The following is a 24,774-nucleotide window of genomic DNA, read 5'->3' as shown; positions in this document are numbered from 1 at the left end:
ACTACTCCAAAAGCACCTCATACTACTTCAGACCCCTTTTTCTCCCTACCTGTCCATATACCTAGTTTGTCCAATTGGAAGGACTTGGATCATAAAGAGACTTCTTTTAATGGGTTGTATTATTTTCTGACAAGCAGCCATTTATTTCCTTGGGGGTCCATTATACCCACTATCTATGTCCATGGGAGTAGGTAGCCCTGTTTCTGAGGTATTCATATGAAATTTTATAACAGTTTCTATGGTGACAGAAGATGAGAACTTTACCTCAAACCATTTAAAATGATAATTCACCCAAACAAGTGCATACAATTTAGTTTACTACCTGGCCATTGAAAGGTCTAAGGTAACTTTGTTGGCAGTTTGAAGAAACCTTTTATTCCACACTTTTTTGTACCAGGTAGCTACCTGGTCAGAAAATTGATTTCCAGAAACATGAATGGCCACAGACCAATTTTAGCAACAGTTTTAGCTGAACTTTTGCAGTAAACAATGCCATTTCCTAGGTGCAGAGTGATTGGATTTCAAAATGAACCATCAAGCCCACAGGCAAGCTTAGTACAGCAAGCAGGCCTGCTTTCCAGGCTAGAAGTTAAGCTTTTCTCTTCTGAATCAAATATCAGAAATAAGCCTTTCCCATTTATGTATGATACCAAAATAAATAGAGGTCCCTCACAAGGAAAGCCTTTTGAATGAGTTCAGTTCAACAGATGGTTATGGTTATGGTTCAGTTCAACATGATGGTTCAGTTCCAACATCATGGAAAGACAGCAGGCTGGGTGCCCACCAGAACTGGATTCAAATCCTAGCTTTAGTTGTGGAGCCCTGAGAGAATTAGTTATCTGCTTCATGGCTCTTACTTTACCTGGAAATTAAAGACAGTAATGCTTCCATTGGCAGGGTGGTCCAAGGATTAGAAATAATATATATGTAATCTGGGACCGCATGTTCCTATCTTGGGGACCAAAAAGAGGTTAGAAGCAGTAAGAAATAAATCATATCCTTTACTTGGGTTTCTCAGAGCACAACAAAGGCGGTCTCATTTGTAATCGACCACGGTATTCCCTAAATTAACCTCTCCCCCATTATCCTCCCCAAAGTCCTTCCTTCATAGGGCTATCCTTTCTTTCTCTCTCTCTTCCCCCTATCTCATTAGTTCTGTTTCTCTGACTCCCAGTCTCTCAATTCTTTATCATACATGTCCAGGAATCTGGCAACAAAGTCTGATTCTCCTCAGAGGGCAGATAATAGAAGCTATATAGAACAAAATCCAGAATTCTATTTAGAAGGTAGAAGGGGTGTGGCAAGGGCTGTGAGCACACACTATAAGGAAATTCACTCTTGTCATATACATATAACACTTAATTCAGTGTCTGGAACCCAGATGGTGCTCAATAAAAACTTCTAAATTAGTAAGCATCTACAATATGTCAAATACTTGTCTCATGACCTTGGGGGTTAGACCCCAATTTTAAGTAAGATAAGATCCCTGCTTCAAGGTGTTCACAGTGAAGAAGTTATTCTTGAATTTAGGTGTCTGTTAAGGATCTACTTCACCACTCAAGTAATGAACCTGTGTACCCTGTGAACCCAGTTATTTCCATCTAATATTTTAGGCATAATAAAACATTTATATAGTAGAAATCACAAATTAGCATATTAGTTATATTCCAGGGAACTAATTGTAAAGTGACCAGACAACACTTCTTAAAAAACAAATAAACAAAAACCCAAAACAACCCAAGGAAAGCAAATTATTTAATAAATGCATTTACTAGTTTTAAAGTTAGCAACAAATGCTATTTGTGGGTTGCATGATAATTGAAGTTCTATCAATGTAAATAAATTGTGTCATTGCTTTTTATCAATTACTTCATCCACTCTTGGATTAAAATGATAAACACAGATATCTCATTCATTAATTCCTTGCTTCTTTCCTCTTTTATAACTGTTACTTTATTCTAGTCCTAAATGGATTGTGGGGTCTGAAATGAGCTACTTATTACCTGTATTTTGTGGCAAATTATTTAACATCTGAAAGTAAACCTCTGTTAAATGGGGTTAAATTTCAGAGTTTCTACCTCATGAGATTGTTGTAAAGATTAAATGAAATAATGTATCTTCAGCATCTAACATAAGTCTGGCACACTATGCCAATAATTAACAAATGGTTGTTATTATTATTGTCATTATCATCATTATTATTTATTATTGCTGTCATACTAATTTATTATAGGAGCTGGGCTCTATGAGTTGCAAACAGGAAAAAGCATTATTTTTAAATTTCATTGCCTTCAAACATGTTTGTCTTATCTTCCTTTTCTGCCCCTGGATGATATCTCAAGCAGATACTGTGTACTTTTTTGTTACTTAGCATATTAGACAACAGTCTCATTTTCAGAATTTAAAAAGCCTAGTCCAATCTAAATCAAAACTTCCATTTCCAATCCAGTTTAAAGCTTCTCCCCTCACTCCAGCTTAGGCCTGGCCAGGGAGTCCCCAGATCACTGGTGGGAGTAAAACAGAGTCTGTTCCTTGGCCCTCCTTACTCTACTTTCCCCATTACCTGCTTCTACTGGATAGGGATGGAGGGGACTAGAGGAGATGGTACCTACCGCTTCTTGTACTTCCTTCCTGGTTCTCTCATGGTATACTCTCTCAAATGGTCTCAGTCCTAGCAGCTCTCCAATACTGGCCCTTTCTTTCATGGAGTATTTTTGTGTGTTCTTTAGCAACAGTCACCCCTCTACCTCCCTGCTGTCAAGAATGCCAAACACTGTTCTGCTCTCCAAAAAAAAGTGATATTCTGGCCCAGATTGCAACCCTGGAACCCAGCTCCCTCCCATGCTATATATTTGGCTTGGGGGGAAATTCATTCCCCTTTTCTGGTCAAATTCCAGAAGGTCAGACTCTCCATTGCTATTCTCTCTGTCCTTACCCACCATCAGGTAAGGGTCAGTTATCAGCCTCTCTGTTTCCCAAACTCTAGAGAACATGTATTTGAGAAGAGTGAAAAACCAATGTACTTCCAACTTTTGCAAATCCCCTTATTTCGCAGACTCTTCTCTTTAATGATTCAGTAACCTCTCTTATATACGATGGGGCCATGATAGAATGGGCAGTCAAAGAATCAGCAAATCATGCATGGATGTGTTTAGCAACTTTCTTTAGCACGTGTGAACTCTTATTGCCTATTGTCCTCAGCTGTGGAGCTTTGGCGGAAACCCTGAGACAACAGGAAAAGTCCCATCTAGCATCCTGTTACATTTTTATTATGCCTGAACTTTTACAACAATCTCTTAATTGGTTTTCCTGCTGCCCATCGCCTGCTATATCATTCCATCCCATACCTAACTGCTATATTAATCTTTCTCAAAACACACTGATTCCTGTCATGTTTTTCTTTTCGGTCCATCATTGTAGCTGGCATGGGTTGTCTACACCCCATCAGCCCTTTCAAAAAAACCCAAAAAACAAAAAAAAAACACAAAGCTTAAGGTCTCTAAACTGAATGTAATCCTGGATGTTTAACCCAGATACCACAGGAGTAAAATTTCTGGGAGTCCCAAAATCTCCTGTGACACTGGTTTGCTTTTAACTGTTTATTATGTCAAATAAGCTCCTAGGCCACAAACATAAACTCCACTAATTCAATGAGGTATTTACAGAATTTTGGAGAGAACATCTAACTCAACCTTCCTGTTTTATACTAACAAAATGGTGACTCAGAGAGGTTGTAACTTGCTCAAAGTCACCAGGTCATTTGAGAACCTAGAACGAGCATCCAGGTCTCCTGATTCCTAGAGTCAGGTTGATTGTGGCATCCCAGGTGACAGCTCGCCACTTTGTTTCATTTCTTTGTAAACCACTGGTCCAATGACTCCTTGTACTGCAGAAGGTAACCCACCAATAATGGAAAGGGTACATTCTTTCTAAAATTGGTATTAAAGCTTTCTCTAATAGCATGAAGGGGAAGATAATAATTACTATTAAAAATAACTAAAATGGACTGCAGACACAGAATCTGTCTCAAAAAAGATGCTGATGGATCTTTTTGGTAATGAAAGGGAAGGCCGAGGACATATCCTGGAGGGGAAAGGCTGAGCCAAACAAGCCAAATTGCTTTAAATAATAAAAGTAACAGGAATTTTCCATTTCCAGTGAGGATTCAGAGGGAGGTATTTTGGCAGGCCTGAGACTCATAGAAGAGAGAATAAGGGGGGAGAGGGTCCCTGGAGATGAGGAGAGTGGGCAGACCAAAGGAGAAAACAGCTAAAAAGAAACTCTCTATGGTCAAAAACATGAGAAGCAAAGAAATTTTATATTCAAATTTAAGTGCTTTTCTATACTGTACTGTGATCACCTGTTGCGATCCACAGATCTTCAGTAAAAGTCTGTTATGTACACAATGAGTATTAGAGCTGCTTTGAGAAATAAAGGATGACGCCATTCGCCTATGCCTGGGCAAAGGGGACTGGGGAGAATAAAAACATCATGGAAGGTCCTGTTACATTACTGTGCTAAGCACAATAATAACTCCCCAAACATGTCCATGTCCTAATCCCAGGAACCTGTGAGTATGTTACTTACATGGCAAAGGAGAATTAAACTGCTTGCTAACTAGTCTATCTGGGTGGCTCAGTTCATTGAGCGTCTGACTCTTGATTTCGGCTCAGGTCATGATCCCAGGGTGGTGGGATTGGGCTCTGGGATGAGCATGGAGCCTGCTTAGGATAGTCTCTCTCTCTCTCTCTCTCTCTCTCTCTCTCAGAAAAAAAAAAAAGTAGTTGCTAATTAACAGATAGGGAGATCCTCCTGGATTATTCAGATGAGCCAAATAAAATTACTAGTATCTTTAAAAGTGTAAGAAAGAGGCAGAGGAGGTAAAGTGATGCAGTGTTAGAAGGACTCCATCTACCATTGTTACTTTTGTGGACAGAGCAACGGGGCTATGAGCCAAGGAATGTGAATAGCCTCTAGAAGCTGGAGAAGACAAGGAAATGGGCCTTCCCCTCAACCCTCTAGAGAAGAATGTAGCCCTGCTGCCACCTTGATTTTAGCCCATTGAGACTTATGTTGGACCTCCAACCTACAGAACTGTCAGATAGTAAATTTCTATTTTTTTTTAGGCCACTATATTTGTAGTAATGTTTTATAGCAGCAATGCAAAACTCATTATAATTGCCTACTTTGGATTTGATAAGAATCTTAATACATACTTATATTTAACCCAAATGTTTCCAAGTCCTTTAGCATTCTGGGTTCAACCTTATGATAGTGCAAAACTGGCCCCAACTTTTCCAAAGATTTCCAAAGTGGCAAGTGGTTGTGGTTGTACTTGTGGTTGTCTTAGGCTGCTACTATACAATCAAAGCTCTTGATTATTTCCTGAATTATTTCCACTTGATTTACATTGGCATTCAAGTCCCTATACAGGCTTGCCGCAACTTGCTTTTCCCACTTATCTGCCACAATTTCTCTTCACAAATCCTAAATTCCTGCCAAATGGGACCATGCTCCTCATGCTACCACAAACAGGCTTCTCTCTACTTTTGCTTGGTGCTGTCTTATCACCCAGAAAGCTCTATCTTCTTCTTCCTGCACTCCAGGCCTGATAATTAATCTTCTTTTTTTAATGTTTATTTATTTTGAAAGAGAGAAGGGGGCAGGGGCAGAGAGAGAGGGAGAGAGAAACCCTAAGTAGAGAGAGAATATGCACTAAGAACATGGAGCCCAATGTGGGGCTTGATTTCATGAACTGTAAAATCATGCCCTGAGCCAAACCCGAGTCAGACACTCAACCACCTACTGAGCCACCCGGGCACTCCCTGATAATAATCTTTTTGTCCTTCCCACATTGCCAAATTTCCAGAGCCTCTCAGGTCAGCCCTCTTCAGAACTTCCCCAGCATATGTTCTTAGCTCTCTAGATGACCATCTGTGATAATTTACTTGCAGCTTTGGTCATTTGAATCTCTTAATTCATTGTTTTGACTGGAGGCTCCTTGAGGGCATTGATGTGTATTGCTTATCTACAACCTCCACAGTGTTGAGCACAGGGCTTTCCACACCACAGATGCTCAATACATGTTTGCTGAATGGGGTCATGAGAATATTTTGGTCTAAACAACTTATTTAAAGTAGAACCCATTATAGTTCACACTATTACCACAAACATACATATCTTTTATATCTTTTTTTCTCTTTTTTCCTAAATGCCATGGTTCATAGTTCAGAAAGGAACAGCATATAACTTATCGCAGGCACTAATTTTGTGTGCCTGGGATGCCCCAGTTTACATATGTTGTTCTCGCATGGTTATTAACAGTGCCACTTTGACTCCAAAAGTGTCCCAGTATGGATGATACATTGGATGCTCATCTGACTCTTGGAGGACATAGGCTATAAACAGAGTCTCTGGCTTTCTTCCTTTTCTTAACATGGTAACTGGAAAGTAGTTGCTTCTACTAGGTACCCTCTTTGCTCCACCTCTTTGGCATGTCTCTATTCTCTGTTTTTTCCTTCCATGGCAACCATTAATGTTTGGGTCCACCCCTCCTCTCAGCCTCATCCCTGCTTCCTACCCTTGGTTTGGTCTAGGAAAGTGTCTATAGCAGCAGGATTTGAGAAAGAAGAAAGAGGAAGGTAGGATAAATTTCCAAGTTAGCTGCTCCCTTGTCACTCTCATCATTCATGTGTCCCCAGCCCCATCATCTTGGTTTTATCTCAATGTTCCCAGGCACCATTCCTATCCTTTATTGTTCTGTTCCTTATCCTTCAGTGTCTGACCCTGCTTTATGTCTCAACATCCATGGCTGATTTTAGCTCCAGACTGATATTACGGGAATGATCTACAGAACCTATCTTATATTCAAGGTAACCCCCAATTTCAGAGCAGCAGAGATGCTCCTAACATCTTAAATTGTGACAACATATTTTCCTACAGCAGTAATGTCCAAAATGTGTTTTGGGGAACTCTAGTTTTGGGTGTTAATATCTGTTACTCAGTGAAAGGGTTTCAAAGTCAAAGAAGGTTGATGAATTCTCAATGGAACAATTTTAAGCAGTTTTCTTTCCTGCAGAACTTCTTAAAGCCTTTAATATGCAAATGTACATTATGAATCTCTGAGTGGGATATATGATATGCTGTGTTTCCCAAACTTATTTGGCCTTAGAACTTTTTTTCCTTGAAACTTTCTTAAGGGAATATTGGTCTGTGAAACATACTTTGTCTTAAAGGAACATATTTAACTCTTGTGGGTTAGGCATAGGTTCTTATGAAATGACATAGGGGTCTATGGAAAATAGACATTACTGTTCTAGTGGGACAATGCATTCTAAGTTCTACAACTGCATTTTTGGAATACAGCAGGTTATGAAGTGGACAACAGCATGTAAGAGCCTTTCAGCTATGAACTTTTGTGACTGTCCCAAAAGCAGAGGCAGATGACCAAGTAGAAGGGATCTGGGATCATAGGTTAGAAGACCCGGTATCTAGTTTCAACTTTACCACTATTGGCTGGGTATTCCTGAGCAACATTTAACATTGTGCCCTCAGTTTTTTCACCTATAAAATGGAGTGATTAATGATGGTGTTAAGATAAATAATACCTGTTTAACATCTCACAGGAATTTTAGGAGGATCTAGTGAGATGGTAGCATAAAAGCATTCTGAAAACAGTAGACTTTTCCTAGTAAGTACATATTAAAACACCTTATTAGTGCTTAAGTAGCTTGGTTTTGCAATAGGAACAAGTATACAAACCCATAGATAACTTTCAAACCTTTTTTTCCCCCAAACACTTCAAATTATTCTCCTCAACCCTGGTAATAACAAGTAATTCATAAATTTGAATTTCATTTTTTTTCTTCTTTCTAGATCTTCTCTCTGGTGAAGGGAAGTGTAGTGGTCAAGACAAGAATAAAATCAAGGAAGGGAAGTAGAAGTCCTCCATTTAATAAACTACATAACCAGTATAAGATAGATCATTGTCACATTTGGGCTTCAAGTGAGACCTGACTGATTTGGAAACAATGCAAGTGGGGCAAAGTCCATCCTCAGATTTTCAGGCAACTTTGGATCCAAAGTTATTAGTTGTCACTTAACATTCCCACTGACAAAAACAGCATGCCTCAATTAACAAAGCCTAAAATATCACCTGTGATATACCATGAACGTATCATTCACAAAAAAGCAGGAAATATTAGTTACCACACTTGTCCACTATCTCTCTCTAGTGGTGGGGCAAAACATATGTCACTGGGTCACGGGCAACAACAACATGGGTCTGTTTCTTGGTCTTCTCAGCTTTAGGACATAGAGTGATCTATTAAATTATCACACTGCATTCTGGGTATTCTTGAGCAATATTCAACCTTCCTGCTTCAGAAACTTAGAGGAGGGGAGCTCTGAGTAACCTTTTAAAATATAATTTATCTGGAAGATTCTGGTATGTTAAGCCTGAGTTAGCAATTAAGTTTAATTCCTTGCTCTATGTGTTTGAAATGGAACCGGTTGCAAAAGTGAATGTGCTATGCTGACAAGTATGTCTTTTAAAGTAATCTCCATTGTTTATTACCCTAATGGTAGAACTCATAGATGATTCTAGGCAGGCGAATTATAAAGGCAAACATGCATCCAAGGAAGGGTGCTTCCTACCATAGTCACAAATGCATTTATGTTTAGTGGTTACTTGGGGAAAGGGAATTTCTCTGTAGATAACACAAATTAGCATCCAATTTAGAGGCATTTTCATTAAATTATCTGGTTGCTTCCTCTTATCAGAAACTGTACTTTGAATACTCCCTTTTATTTTTTTTCACTTTTATCATTTGATGTGAAGAAAGTAACATTTTATGAGCAAGCATGGCTTACCTGGGACTCCTTCTAAATTGTTTTATTATATATTACTATCTTTACTTGTTGTCTTTCTTCTTAAACAAAGGATCTCCAAGAATATTATGCAAATTCATCATTAATATGAATAAATGGGGAACTATTTGTTTGCCATTTCATAGGTATAATTTACTCTTGGTTTTATCCACAGTGACTCAGTGTTAAAAAATGCTAACTAGAACCTAAGTACCCTTTACTTCTCTGCTTTAGGTTCTACTTTGGCCACTTCTTTATTTTTAAAAAAATTTTTTAAACATTAATTTTTTTGTTTTTATTATTTCTGAGAGAGAGAGAAAGGGAGACAGAATGTGAGTGGGGGGGAAGGAGCAGACAGAGAAGGAGACACAGAATCCAAAGCCGACTCCAGACTCTGAGTTGTCAGCACAGAGCCCAATGCTGGACTTGAACTCATGAATCATGAGATCTATGACTTGAGGTGAGGTCAGACACTTGATGGACTGAGCCACCTATGCTCCCCCTGCTTTTCTTTAATAATTTAAAAAAATTTCTATTTCTTATTTAAAAAAATTTTTTTAATGTTTATTTTTGAGAGAGAAAGACAAAGTGTGAGCAGGGAAGGGGCAGAGAGAGAGGAGACATAGAATCTGAAGCAGGCTCTGGGCTCTGTGCTGACAGCTCAACGTGGGGCTTGAACTCACCAGCCATGAGATCATGACCTGAGCCAAAGTCTGATGCTCAACCAACTGAGCCCACCCAGGCTAAAATTTTGTATTTTTTAAGTTTATTTGTCAATCTGTAGAGAGACAGAGACAGCATGAACAGGGAAGGGGAAGAGGGAGAGAGAAAAAAGAGAGAATCCCAAGCAGGCTCTGCACTGTCAGCACAGAGCCCAATGTGTGGTTTGAATCACAAAACTTGAAACAAAGAGTTGGATGCTTAACCAACTGAGCCACTCAGGTGCCCCCCACCTTTTTTTTTAAGTTCATTTATTTATTTTGAGAGAGAATGCATGTGTGAGCATGAATGGGAAAGGGGTAGAGACAGAGGGAAAGAGAGAATCCCAAGCAGCCTCCCCACTGTCTGCACAGAGCCTGATGCAGACTCGAACCCATGAACCGTGAGATCACAACCCGAGCCAAAACTAAGAGTCAGACACTTAACCTATCAAGCCACCCAGGTGCTTCCTACTTTGGCCACTTCTTAGCACATGCCACTAGTTCTAGGCATTAGGTTGAATTTTTCAAGAGTGAATTAAATAGCATACATTCCTTGTTGTGGTTAAGGATGGAGAGCAATTGAAACACAGAAATAAGATTGAGAAGAGGTGAGGGAAATAGGTTATTTCATCTTTCAAAGACAAAGTTCTGTGGAAGGAAGATTCTTGGTGCTCATCAGGAACACAAACCTCTATGTATGGAAGAATGGGGAGCAAAAGGAATTTCAATTATTTCTTCATGAAATCTGACCCAGAGTTGAACAAAGAGAATTTGAAAGCTCTTGCATATGCCATTCGTGGGGGGCTGGGAGGGGACATCATTATTTCCCCCATTTCTCTGGTATTGCTTGAACAAAAAGAATTATTGAAATTGAACTTGTTCAGGTTTTTTATAAATCAAAATGTCAACAAATACAAGCACTAGTCTAGTTACAACAAGAGACTGTAGTTTACAGAATAAAACTAACCCTGTTTCTTTTTTTTTTTTTTAAGCTCTACAAAGAACACATTGTTTATTCTTGTGTAAAAACGTCATGTAAAGAAGCTCTCTGTCAGGTAGTCTATTTTTATTTAGTTGTTTCATAACTCAATTATCATGTTCCCCTCTGCCTAATAATTAGCATATGCATAGTAACAAGGCTTGAAAACCTGTTCTTTTCCCCACTGTGTGTCAGTTATATTTCCAGGGTGTTTGGAGAACGGGTTGTGCCTGTGTAGGTGAGTCGTCTTTCCCTGCTGCTCTGGCAGCTTGCCCCCGTGCAGTGTTGAGGGTCAGCTTTTGGAGAAAGTCCCAGCCAGAGGCCTGAGCAGGGACTTCCTGCCATCTGGAACAGTCTGGAGCACAACGAAAGATGTCAGCAAGAAGTGCTCAAATGACTCCTCTCCAGCTCCCTGGGGATGAGCAGTATTTCCCTCAGTTCCATGATTGGGGAAATTTAACCATCACTACCAGTAATTTGATGCACACATTTTGAGCTCCGTATTTGGTTGCCTTCCATGTTCTGGTTTTTCTGGCTGCTTATCACCTTTCGGATACTTTTTCTATGTTTGAGGAATTCCCCATAGCATGAGTCCTGCCTTCCCACCGCATAAGGCCCAAATGCGTTTTCCCAGCTTCTTTTATAGCAACGGCGCACAAGTTACGACCTAGGCTCAGGCAATCCACCTTGCGTGTAGGAGAAATTGTTTTGAAAGAGAACAATGAGAGGAAGTAGGTGTCTTACAGAATACACTTTCTGGCAAAAGTGGCAATGGAGGCTTCTGGCTTTGGAGGGAGGACAGCAATGGAGGTTCTGGCATTCAATGTCCAGAGATAACAGTGAACACTGAGATGATGGAGGTAGGGCCACAAGGGTCTTCTATGGCAATTGTGATGGATGCAGTGTTAAGATCTTCTCTGCAATAATTAAAAAGAATAAAAAAAATTTTTTTTTAACTTTTATTTATTTTTGAGACAGAGAGAGACAGAGCATGAACAGGGGAGGAGCAGACAGAGAGGGAGACACAGAATCTGAAACAGGCTCCAGGCTCTGAGCTGTCAGCACAGAGCCCAACGCGGGGCTTGAACTCACGGACCATGAGATCATGACCTGAGCCGAAGTTGGACGCCTAACCGACCAAGCCACCCAGGCGCCCCAAGAATTTTCAAAGACATCTAATGTAATTGCTGATTAGACACATACATTCTGAAAATCAAAGCAGTTAATTTGATTAGTGGATTTTTTTAAAGCTATGACAACTTTTAGGAATGACAACTCTGAAGTGCATTATTTTCCATAGGCAAGTAATATAGTTCGTGAGGAATAAATTCCAAGACCAAGGTGTTTGTGAGAAACTAGTGAGGGGTAGTTACTCTTCACATGTTTTGGGAGCATATTCATTTAGTTTGCATATTGTCATTTACCCATTTCAGAGCTCCCTTCTCCCTCTTCTTCCACCTTCTTCTCACATCTATATTATTGCTCTAATCTGGTTTTATTTATCTTCTTCTCACATCTATATTATTGCTCTAATCTAGGGTTGGATGGACAGACATTCTCTGGTATATAAGAAGGAATGCAGAACCCCACTAGTTGGGGTAGATAGAGGGGTTACAATGAAAGAGGAAGACAAAGGGGTGCCTGGGTGGCCCAGTCAGTTGAGCGTCGACTTCGGCTCAGTTCATGATCTCAGTTCGTGGGTTCGAGCCTTGCAGCAGGCTCTCTGCTGACAGCTTGGAGCCTGAAGCTTGCTTCAGATTCTGTGTCTCCCTCTCTCTCTGCCCCTCCCAAACTCACGCTCTGTCTCTCTCAAAAATAAAGAAACATTAAAAAAATTTAGAAAAATAAAAAAAGAAGAGGAACAGAAAAACCCATCCAAATCAATAGAAATATATATATTTTGAAGTAAAGGCTATTTATTATTTATTTTCTAAATAGTTTGCATAATGTAAGAAAAAGTGGTATTTGTTAAGAATAGGTCAATTAGGTTTAAAAATGTAAGTCATTATTGGCCCATGGTAATGGGTCATGACCACAGCTGACATTATGGAAATAATAGGCAGACCCAAAGTTTGAAGACATGCTTGGACAATATTAGTAGGCTCCTTCTTTTCAGGGAAAAAAAAATCATTATAAAATATTTTCTCAGCCAGAATGACACACTACAACTGTATTACTACTGCAACATGACAAATTTATGGAATCTAAATCAGTAAGTTTTAACCATAGAGATAAATTCTGAGGGATGAGGAATTTATGAACTCAGTGCATAGTCCTAAATTATAGGAATTACAATGAAAGATCCTATTTTCTGCCCCTCACTCTGCCATAATGTTGAAAAAGACTGATATTCTAAACTCTGATGAGCCATTTTTTTCTTTAGTCATCCTATTGGCTTTTAAAATTATCTCCCCTTCCATCTTGTACCTTGTGGCATAATTTCAGCATGATAGTATTCCTGTTATGAGTACTGTTCAATTATTAGTGACTCAAGCAAAGAGAATTTAAATGCCTTCATAAAGGTCCCTCAGGTAGGCTGTAACTGACTGGATGGAGAAAGGAAACCACAGTTGACTTGCATAGTTCAGGAGAGCTCTACGCCAGTTTCTAATGTGCTAGATTTCATGAAGTGATGTAATTGCTTAGTATATTTTATTAAATCTGTGATTTTCCACTGTACATGTAGAAAGGTAAGATAGCAATATCCTCACATCATTTTTTTCTTTTTTTTCTTTTAATTCCCACTGGTATTTTATTATTAATAAATAATTTTAAACTCAGCTTTCAATTCTTTTCTCATTTTCTCATTTTTCTATAATTCTGAAAATAGCACTTATAAGGGTAGGAGATCTAGAGACATGGTTGAGGTGATGTAGGTATGCAGACTTAGTTCTACCAAGGCCAGGAAGACGGCCTGGTCTGTCTTCAAGCTCTATCCAAACGTTGGTGTGCAGGTGTGGCATCCACAGAGGTCTCCTTTCAAAGAAGGACCTGATATCAAGGGGGAGTGCCAGCATCTTCAGGGGTTTCCTCAGCTGCTAAGAACCACCTCTCCAGAGATCATGTCCTCCCTAAGGCAGCTCTCCTCAGATGAGTGAGACTAGGGCATAAAAGCCAGGCCATTTTGGCAGGGCCACAGGAGATCTCTCTAGAGATCTGCAGTATATTGGCTGAGGCTTTGTAAGGCCTGCACTGGGGCTGGCTTCTTCCTCTACACAATCCTACTTCTTCCCCTCTCCTTTCATAGAGTTGGTGCCTAGTAAACATGGTGTATTTCATACTCATCTTAGACTCTGTTTTTAGAGAACCTAACCTTCAACAGCAGGCAAGTTCTATAGGATCTGGAAGCTTTTCCAGTCAAGGTCTAAATGATCTAAGCCAGAATTTTGAAATGTTCCTTATCCTGAATCTATCAATGTATCTATGTAACTTTTAAAAAAAATGTTAGTTTATTTTGAGAGATAGAGCACCAGCAGGGGAGGGGCAGAGAGAGAAGGAGAGAGAATCCCAAGCAGGCTAGGCGCCCATCAGCACAGAGCCTGATGTAAGGTTTGATCTCAAGGACTATGAGATCATGACTTGAGCAAAATCAAGAGTCAGACACTTAACCAACTGAGCTAACCAGGTGCCCCCCGTGTATCTTTTTTTAAAAATAAGTTTTCTTTTGGGGCCCCTGGGTGGCTCAGTTCGTTGGGCATCCAACTTTGGCTCAGGTCATGATCTCACAGTCCATGAGTTTGAGCCCCACATCAGGCCTGTGCTGACAGCTCAGAGCCTGGATCCTGCTTCAGATTCTGTCTCTCTTCTCTCTGCCCCTCCCCTGCTCATGATTTGTCTCTCTCTGTCTCAAAATAAATAAATAAATAAATAAATAAATAAATAAATAAATAAATAAAAATTTTTCTTTGGTTTGGTTGTGGTTCTAATTTTTGGTTTATTTTTGTCTGTTTGGGAGTCTGTTGGGAGGAATTCTAGGAAGCTCTTTATACATTAGAAACCTGAAGAGAGGGGCACCTGAGTCATGCACATGCTCTCTCTCTCTCTCTCTCAAAATAAATAAACTTAAAAAAAAAAAAAACCTGAAGAAAAGAAATAAAAATGCTGATTTCCCCGACAACTTCCATTGTTATTGAAAAGATGTATTCTCACTGAAAAATAAAGTTGGTTTTATCACATTAAGTATTTTATAGGACACATTTAAGTAAGTTAAAGGACTTGTACATGCAGTATATGGAGTAAACTGTCCTTGTCTATGTGAAAGATATGTGAAGATGGTCAAATAGATAATCTTTGCCCGATCTTATGAAATGTATACACAGTAGTCCCAGTTCTCCTTTTTCTCCATCTCTATGTCATATGTGATTCTCTCTTCTCCATCCCTTACTGCACCTAGCTTGGGTCCTTTCTGCATCAGTTACCACCTGGATCCTTGTAATAACCCCTCCACTTCCCTGCCTCCATTGACTCTCCCATCTCTCCTTCACACAAAGGTCAGAGTGATTTTTCTAAATTACAAATCTGATCAGGTAATTCCTCTGCCTAAAATCCTCTAGTGGCTTCCCAAGGCTACTCAAGGATTTAAAGCCCAGTCTTTTTCATAGTGCTCATACAAAACTCTTCATGAATCAGTCTTTGCTGACTCGCCAGCTTTATCTCCACAACTATCTCCAGTCTTCCCACTACAGGCAAATTCCTTGTAGCTTCTGGAATGTGCATGATCTCTCTTCCCTTTCTGCCTTAGTATATGTAGCTCCCATTGTTGAAATGCCCTTCCCTGTGTTATTTTTTAGGTTGTTGTTGTTATTATTATTATTATTATTATTATTATTATTATTATTTTAATTTAGCTAAGCTTTATTCCTTAGTTCAGGCTCCTCTCACCTGTCAAGCAAACTCCAGGTAGAAGTAGTCCTCCATGACCCAGAATACCCAGTGCCACTAACATCCTTCATAACACTTAAAATGCCATATTGAAATATAAGGCTGGTATACTCCTCTCTAGATTATGAGCTCCTCAAAGAAACTTTATATGTGCATCCTCAGCACTTAGCGCAGTGCCTGGCTCATGGTAAGTATTTAGCAAAGCTTTGTGTCTTCCTTTTAAGTTCTTTACGGTGGCTACTGCTTCTAACAGATTCTTCCATCATCCCCACCTATTGCTTAGCAAAATACTATGTTGCTCTATACTACATATGGTAGGTGTTCAATGAATGCTTGTTGAGTGGATGACTATACTGCTACTGTTTTAAGTATTACCATTCTACCTTTAACAAATGCTTAAAAGATTCCAATTACCAGGAGTAGCTTAGAAAAACATTTTAAGTGTTGATTGACCAGTAGAAGTCTCTGAAGATTTTATTTCACTCTAGAGCAGTTGTCTAAACCATGAACTACAAGCTAATAGTATTCACAGGAGAGAGACTTTGTCTATTTGCCTAGACCGTCTGTGATATTAGCTATGCAAATAAATATTTTGATTGTTCATTTGGGAGAAGAGGATTACTTGATGACGGTCTTGAAGTATATGCAGGCTTATTATGAGGAGGAGGATGACTTAATTTTTTTCCCATTGCATTGCCGATTCAATGAGGAAAAGAACTTAACATTGTATTAACAGTTAAAGATAAGAGTTTCTTCACTGGGATTAAGGAACACTGTGGAACATCCTTCTTTGCAGATTTGACTAAATGACATCAAAATTCTTGTTTTCACCCTTGAATCCATGAAATTTGGAATGACGTCATCACAGTGACCAACTGCAACCAAGACAGAAGCTGTTGAATTTGGCATCATGTTTTCTAGTTACTAAATTCAGATAAGAGATAGCAGATGCATGCTATCAATATAGGACCATCTTGGGCTCTGCTAAAGAATCACAATTATTATCCTTACAGTTATACTCATTTCAGAGATGAGACCCAGAAACTGTTAAGTTCTAGTAAAAGGCCACTTATTATGTGTGATATAATTATAAGAGCAGAGAATGTCTTTCAAAGGAGTTAAGAATTGGATAGGACTAGGGAAAGTCATGCAAGGCAAGAGGAAATCATAGTACTCATGATATGATATGAAATAATACAGTGTTGACAGATGTGCCAGGTATATTTGAAAAGTAACAGACCACATAGGGCATGCCCCAACACTGAGGAAGAAAACATTCGCTAAGCACATATGATATGCCAAACTCTTTGCTAGATCCAGTATGTGCATTTTCTCATTCACTCCTCATTATAACCCTAACATACAGTAGTAACATCTCAGTTTGCAACTGATAAAACTGAGACACTGAGAAGTTAAGCGACTTGGCTAAGATCACACAGCTAATAATGGAGCAGGGAATCCAAATCCAGGTTTTTAGACTGCAGCTACTGGAACTAAAATTTAATTCCAGAAACATTAGTAATCATTTCCCAAAGGCAAAGTAGAAACTGGGGTAGGAATTGTAGGACTTGAAAGCAGGGAAACATCTTCTTCAACAATATATTCATATATTCATATAAGGCTCATATAAGGCTCAACATGTAGGTATTCTATAAGCGTCTGTGAATGAAGAGGCTGTTTTCAAGGAATATATACTCTGGTAGGGAAGACAGACATGCATAAATAACTACAACATAGTGAAGGCTGTAGGTACTGATGGATCAGATTAGATTAAAATCTGAGGGGAGAGAAAGTTATCCTATAGGCAGTGAGGAGGCATTGAGGTTTTTGAGTAGGAGAGTAACATAATGAAAGCTTATTACTGAAAACTAATCTGCTGACTATGTGCTACTTGTTTCCTTATTGTCAGCAACATTAAGCCACTTGGAACTCTAAGTAAGTTACATCTGTGGAGATACAAAAGAGGAGAAAATACTTCTCTCTCTCATGTCCTGCTCACCAAGATTCTGCTAAATTGATTTAGATGCTGGAACAATAAATTGGAGTAAGAGCAGAAGGTGTGCTGGTACTCTCTGTCCAATCACTATTGTTTCTAAAAATATAAGGATCCCCTGCATTGGAGCGGTAGGGCAGAGGGCTGGAAAGATTGCATGTTGCAAATATCTAAGTGAGCTAGGATCTGAGGTTACTCATGTATGACTGTTTTATTAGATTCATTCATTCATTCATTCATTCATCCATCCAGTCAGTCCATGAACATTTGTTTAGTGAGCACTGCTGGGTATCTGGTACTGTTCCAGGTCTTAAGACATAGAGATCTAGTATGAGAAGAAGGATAAGACCACTGCCCACATGGACTATGCAAGCCAACAGAGTAATTCAAATCATGGACGTCTTCAAATATGACATGTGATTAAAAAGAAAATAAAACAGAGCAGCAGGAGGAACAGTGACTGAGGATGGGGGAATAAGCACTTTAAAAAGGACTCTTATAGAAAACCTTTCTGTGGAAATGACATTCCAGCAGACTTAAGTATGAGAAAAAAAACCCAGCCATGCAAAGAACAGAAGGAAGAACGTTCCAGGCAGAGGAAACAGCCAGGGCAAAGGCCCTGAGGTTGAAAGTTAGAGGAAGAGATAGCAGAAGTTGTGGCCTTTTGTTATTAGCCACATTCAGAACTCTGAAAAGCATATCTGAAATACTTCCTTTTCAAATATTACACCACTAAAATATTTTAACAATTAATAATTTGATGATTCTCATTATTAGCTTTCTTCTTAATAACCAATTAAAAATTTCCATCTGAAAAAATAGATACTAAAAATATTAATTTGAGTGTAAAATGACAAACAACAAAAAGGAAATAGAGGTCATAGATAATAAGGATGAAGGATTTCAGAAGATCACCTTGAGGAGTGGGGTGGTGGTGATGGTTGGAAATGAAAGGCTGAAAATCATGTACTATTTATTAATTTAATAAATCTGTCTTGATGTCAATGTAATCGAATGTTGCCACAAAATAATGGTCTCCTGCTGCTACATAAATGTTGAGGCCAAGCTCTGATGTTTATTTTCAAGACAGGAGACATTGATCCTTCACTAATAGAATATTACAAGTTTATTTCTATTATGCTAAGTAACCAAAGTTGATTTCATTGTTTGATTTGATGGATGTTGGTGCTGTCAGAGTTCAGAATGGTCTGGGATTAGGAGGCCAAAAGGATGAATTTTTTTCCCCCTAATTAGGCATCCTTGGATTTCATTCTAACATAAAATCAATAAAGGAAAATTTTAGGGATACTTAGTCTCTGGGATCTTTCTTCTGATGCCCCAGGGATTCTAACTATTTGGCACAAGATTGTTTTCCCCTGGGACTAAAGATACTCTAGAGCCAGACAGTGAGTGAATTGGATGGGGGCCCCACCCAATTGGAAAGGCAACAGGAAAAGTGATGAGAGGAAAAAGACATCTACAACAATAGAAGGAGGAAGTGAAGCCAAAAAAACAAAACAAAACAAAACAAAACAAAGAAGCGAAGGAAAGGTAACATGAAATACAATAATCTACCAGGAAACAACCCACACTGGGGGGGGGAAAAATCCCAAAACAACAACAAAAAACAACCCCCAAAGGAATCGCAATCTACTTATTTAGATGCAGGGAAACAGTTTGTGATCATTTCCAGAGGTAGGGCACATATTTATAGTGATCCAGTGACTGGATGGTGATGTGACCCAGTGATCCAGGTCTCCCTTAACCTAAGCAGAATGTGAATTAAAACAGATCTTGGTTTTCGGGTTTTATCCACTACAGATCTCAGAGCCACCTAGATCTGGGAAATGTGATTCACTGAAAGAGAAATGAACAAGGTGAAGATTGGAAAGAAGACATGAATTGAGCAATCTAGTAGGAATACAGAGAATATGTATCTCTTTTAAATATCAAAAGAGAAATAGATTCATACCAAATCACTTCTTCTTTTAATATCCTACAATAAGCCAAGGTATTTACTTTACAATAGTCAAAATGGGAGGAAATGATGTACTTGATAAAGTCCAAGGCTGAAATAAAGCAGGGTGTGGCTTGGTGTTTCTGATTTTGCCTAATCAGGACGTTTAGGTGTAAGAACAGAATTCACTGCTGCTTACCATGCTGAAGTAAGATCCCATAAACCCTGCTTGAGTGGTCTTGCCTGTATTTAATCCAACCTGAATTCACAAAGAAGCTTGCATTTCTAGAATTGAGTACATGAAAGAGTAAATATTAAGGGGCAAGAGTGGTTGGAAGGATCTCTGTATTGGATTCTGAGAAGGCCTGAACAGATAGGCTGCATGGATGTGAATTACAATCCCATCATTCACTAGTTGTGTGAACCAGCAAAATATGTGAATAATAAAACCTACCTCTAAGGATTACAAAGATCACTGAGCGAGATACTCTGTGTAAAGCACTTGGCGCCTGGCATATCATAAAGCTTGATAAATATTAGTGTTGTTAATACCTAAGAAGTCTGTGATGTGGCTTGCAAGAACTGAAATTCTTGCATAGTTGAAGTTGAACCATGTAACACTGTTAAGCAGTCAAACATTTTTGACTTACAAAAATAGCAGTTTCATATATTTTCAATCTAATATGTTTCCGTGAAACTTCCCTATTTCTCTCACCTTTGTCCTTTTGTCAGGGATTGGGGGGAAAAGAATGGGAAGAGGGAAGACAGAACAGGTAAAAGAAGGAATGGAAAGATGGGAGGTTATGTGGTAAAACCCTTTGGAGCAACCGACACAGGCTAGAAGCTGCAGAGATGTAGTTCTGTTGCCCATCTCTTCCCCCTTTCCTCCGCCTCCTCTCACAGCCCTTTAGTGAAGGTCTTTAGAAGGTTCCTGAGACATGTATGTGACATATGCCTCCTTGTGCCACAAATGACAAATGCTCCTTTAAAATGAAGAAAACAACCAAACTAGCCAACAGAGCTGGTACCTCCTAAAAGGACACAAGAGCCAAGGCAAGAACAATGGAAGCAGTGCAAGAAAGTTGGGATATGGGGATAACTCTTCCAGAGGGATGGGTGAAGGTATCCAGAACTGGATTCTTCCTTGGCCACCCTTCCCTGCAGACTACCTACTTTCATTAACAGAGTGAGCTGTTTGTCTACCTCCTTCCTAGAAGAACCAGACAGAAAAGCCAGAGTAAACATATACAGTATTGCTAAAGCCTCTAATTTCTGGGCACCTCAGCCTCAAACACCGTGCCAAAGAAGAATATTCCATGGGTCAGCGTCCTTGGCCACAATTCTCCTTAACTCAGAGCAACGAACTTAGCAAAGCAACAACTTTAGCCCTAAGTAGTGTTCATAGGACTATAGACAGTGATCAAGGTTATCCTCAAAGAAGTAAAACTCCCATGAGTGTTAGAGGGAAGACAGGGTAGAAGGTAAGCACAGAGTAGTAGCAGACCATATCACAAAAATGTATTCTTTCTTAACTTTCTTAACACTGGCCCCCAATACCGCAGACAACTTGGATCTTAGAAGCTGAGTGAGGCTAATGGAGATTTGCCATGCAGTAGTCAATAGCTCAGCACCATGTGGCAGGGAATCTGTCTATCCTCTGCTTCAAGAATTTAGGTCCAAGGAAAAACACCTGGAGAGTTTGAAAAACTGATGATAACAAGATTATAGAATTATGTGTCTGACGAGGAATCTGGTTTATACATGTATAATCTAATGATGATGATGCTAACAGGTAGCAATTGCCACCACAGAATACTTACAAATCTCCAAATACTGGAATATATAGAAGGAGCCCAACTGGTTTCAAAGACTTTTTGAGCACACCAAAATAAATAAAATGTAAGTACCTTCTGTATCTTTGACAAGTATACATGACCCTGCTTATTATTGGCAATGGCTATATTCAGCGCCTTTTTTTTTTTTAATGTTTGTTTATTTTTGAGAGAGAGAAAGAAAGAGCCTGAGTGTGTGCAAGTGGGGGAGGAGCAGAGAGAGGGAGAGAGAGAATCCTAAGCAGGCTCCTCGCTGCCAACACAGCCCAACACAGGGCTCAATCTCACAAACCGTGAGACCTTTACCTGAGCTGAAATCAAGAGACACTTAAGTGACCAGGTACCCCAATTCAGTCCTTATCTTAAACATATTTTTAACACAGCTAAAGAGGTTAAAATATGTATCTTAACCCCTTATAGTCAAACTATTTCAAGATAAATAAAATATAATAGTGGAATAATTTATTGCCTTCTTTTTTTGACATACTTCGTTGAGAGGACCCAATAATGTTGGAAAATAATGAAAAACAAATGAGTAGTTATTTTTCCCCCTATGTTTCCATTTCTAACAGGAGGAAATGACACTGCCTGGAATGTTCACAGCCTCCTTCATGAGACTGGGGCCTTTGTCAAATCCAAGAGTGCAAAGACATCATATTGGCATAATCTTAGTAGGTGAAAAACCATTGTGAAGATTTAGGAATGCACTGAAAAAATAGTAATACTTTTGAATAAAGAACACTCTTTGGCATACTTTCTATTACATAACTTTCAACATTTAATGACAAAAAGCCAGCCAGTGAATACTGCAACACTCGGGATTTGTTTTGCAAAATGTGCTAAAGTGTGTGAAATTGCAATATGTGGTAGCCCCACTTTTTTCATTTTTCATCATCTTCAGCTTATGTGCAATTTTTCATATCAGGATTATTTTTTTCTAAGTTATTAAATTTGAAATCTTGATGGTGCTAAAAAAGACTAGGCACTCTAGAGATGGAACAGTTTAGAACCAGTAGATCTGTACAGTCTCTCCTAACCCATTGGTAAATGTTTATGTATAGCTAAATTGGGATTTTAAAAATCTAGGGCAATAGGTTAAGAAAACAGTCATTGCCTCAGATTAACTGATGTTAAACCAATAACAGTGTGTCAAATAATGTTAATTTGAGGCCCCATTTCATTTATTATTCTGGTATAAGAGACCACGTTGCATAGTATTACAGTTGTAATGACTCTATTCATTCAATTACTTTGGTACATGGCATGTAAGCAGTTTGTGAATCTAAGCATGCTAGTCTGTTCTGCCTGGGAGTGAAGTTTCATACAGTAGTTTGAGTGACAAACATCTCAGAGCTTGCTCACATTCCTCTGTGGAATAGTCACTTCTGAGAGAAAGAGGTGCGGCTCCGTGGTCTGAGAACAGTACTGTCAGCCAGGAACACAGAGTTCTCATCCTGGAACGAGTTCTGTTCTCTTTATGGATCAGATCATGCTAATAAATCTTTCTAGGACTCAGTTTACCCAGTTAAAAAAGCTGGTTAGGAAAATCTAATTAACAGGTATAATGACTATTCACGAACAGATATCTGTTAAATGATTTGAAATGAAAAGTGATATGAATGTAAGATATTTTTCATAAACTAGTTTATGAAACAAATTAATAATAGAAAATTTTCAGCCTTTGAAAAAATTACCCCAGAACAAGAAAATTAATTTTAATACATTTCAATGTTTATTTTAATTTTTCTAAACATTTTCTACTCTAAATGTTTTTTTTTAAGTTAACATGCTAAGTATACTCTGTGATGCAAATAATTAAATTCACCATTAGTTTCTATTTAAACTTAAAGAGGTAGCCTCTTTGTTCTATATAGCAAAGGGAAATCTTTTCTAAAGTTCCATGCACTATAAGAATATGGACATTATTAACCTTAATGTTTTATAGAAAAAATGAGGATCAAAGAAATGCATAGTTAATCTAGAGCAGGGTGGTATACAAACTGCCTATTTTAAAATGATAAAGACTTCCAAGAATAAGATGCAATTTCCAAAAAGAGAAAATTGTGCATTTGTACACAAACAAAACCAGGGCAGGGGAGAAAGACCTAATGATTGAGTAATTGTGGTGTTCTATATCTGAAAGAATAAAGAAAAAAAAACCCCTCAAATACATGTGTTTCATTCTGGTGGCTCAGCTAGTCAGCACTCTTTCTCTCTTCCAGCCCCCCCAGATTAATCAGCCTTATGTGTGAGGTTAAAAAAAATGATTAACTTCTAAAAAATATATTGTGGTTATTTACAGGAAGACTTAAATCTCCTGTCTTCCCCTTTCTTAAAAATGAAAACAAACAGACAATGGATCTTCAATTCTGTGTCTGGGATCTCAAATTTGGCTGTGAATATGTGTTTCAAATCTCATTAATTACAATATTGGCCCCACGAGATACAGTTGCTGATGCAAAGAACACTCTTTGTACTCAAAATAATTTGAACAAGGGCAAAGAAGCATTTTATTTACATGTGTAAACATTAACAAGAAAATAAAATAGAGATGGTTCAGATAGCTGCTGAGATGTTTTAATGACAATTGATTTGATTACTACTGAAGCTTTAAGGTTACCGCGTATAGGGATAGTCATGTTTTCACTTAGTGTGTTTGTTGGATAATAACGTTCTTGTAAAGTTAACTCTGACATTAACTTGGCAAGTTCTGAACTAAGACCTTTTCGCATTTTATTCTTTTTGGATACTAAGACCAACCATATTATTCTGAATTCCACGCCCTACTGTGCAGTTTACAATTTACTTATTTCTTAAATATCAGAAAATATGCCATTACTCAAAGGACTTTTCCATGTAATAAATGTGGGTGAAAACCAATCAAATGAATACATTGCAGCAGTAGACAGGAAACAGCTTCTCTTGTTTTCTTTTCTCTTTAGGAAATAGTAAATTAAACCATAGCTATTTGTGGTCTTGTGCTATAAGATCACATGTGGTCATACATTTTCATCCTATTAACAAATCTGTTGGCTCAGTGGGTAGAAAGTAAAGTCCATTGTAAAGATGTCTTAATGCCTTATGTAGGGAGGGTCATCTGCTGTGTATAGCCACAACCTAAAAATCTTGCTTTGAGATCTGATTGTGTTTATTGGCTGTCTTTAAATGGACATTGAAGAGCAGAGTTAAGCAGTCCTAATTACATATAAGAATCACTTGGAGCTTACAAAAAAATACAGAGGCCATGGTCCATCCACAAAGTTTCTGAGTGAGTTAGTTGAGGGCAGGGCGGGGGATGTCCCAGAAACTTGTATTTAAAACCAAACCAACAAAACCCAACAAAAAATAAATCCTCTTAGGGCAATTCTAATGTGCCATGACTGAGAACCATAGAGAATTCCAACTCTAGTGCAAGGATAATAACGAATTTGTTTTTAGATAACAGTACAAAGCCCACTCTTGATCTTTAATGGAAACCTTACCTTAGTCCAGGTGTGGGCATGGATTAGCAGCTGCCATAGCTCCCTCCTTGACAGCATTCTCAAAGCAGTCCCTTATACAGA

The 24,774-nt window shown here is 38.6% G+C and overlaps 1 long non-coding RNA gene across 1 annotated transcript in view; it reads right to left on the bottom strand.

The window, feature by feature from the left end:
* Positions 1 to 24,774, bottom strand: part of LOC122222263 — a 29,522-nt gene that overhangs the window by 2,599 nt on the left and 2,149 nt on the right. The window lies entirely within an intron of this gene.

The sequence above is a fragment of the Panthera leo genome, chromosome A1 (genome assembly GCF_018350215.1).
Source record: "Panthera leo isolate Ple1 chromosome A1, P.leo_Ple1_pat1.1, whole genome shotgun sequence".
NCBI lineage: Eukaryota > Metazoa > Chordata > Mammalia > Carnivora > Felidae > Panthera > Panthera leo.
Note: the sequence above shows the minus strand (reverse complement) of the source record. Positions and strands in the feature narration are given on the sequence as shown.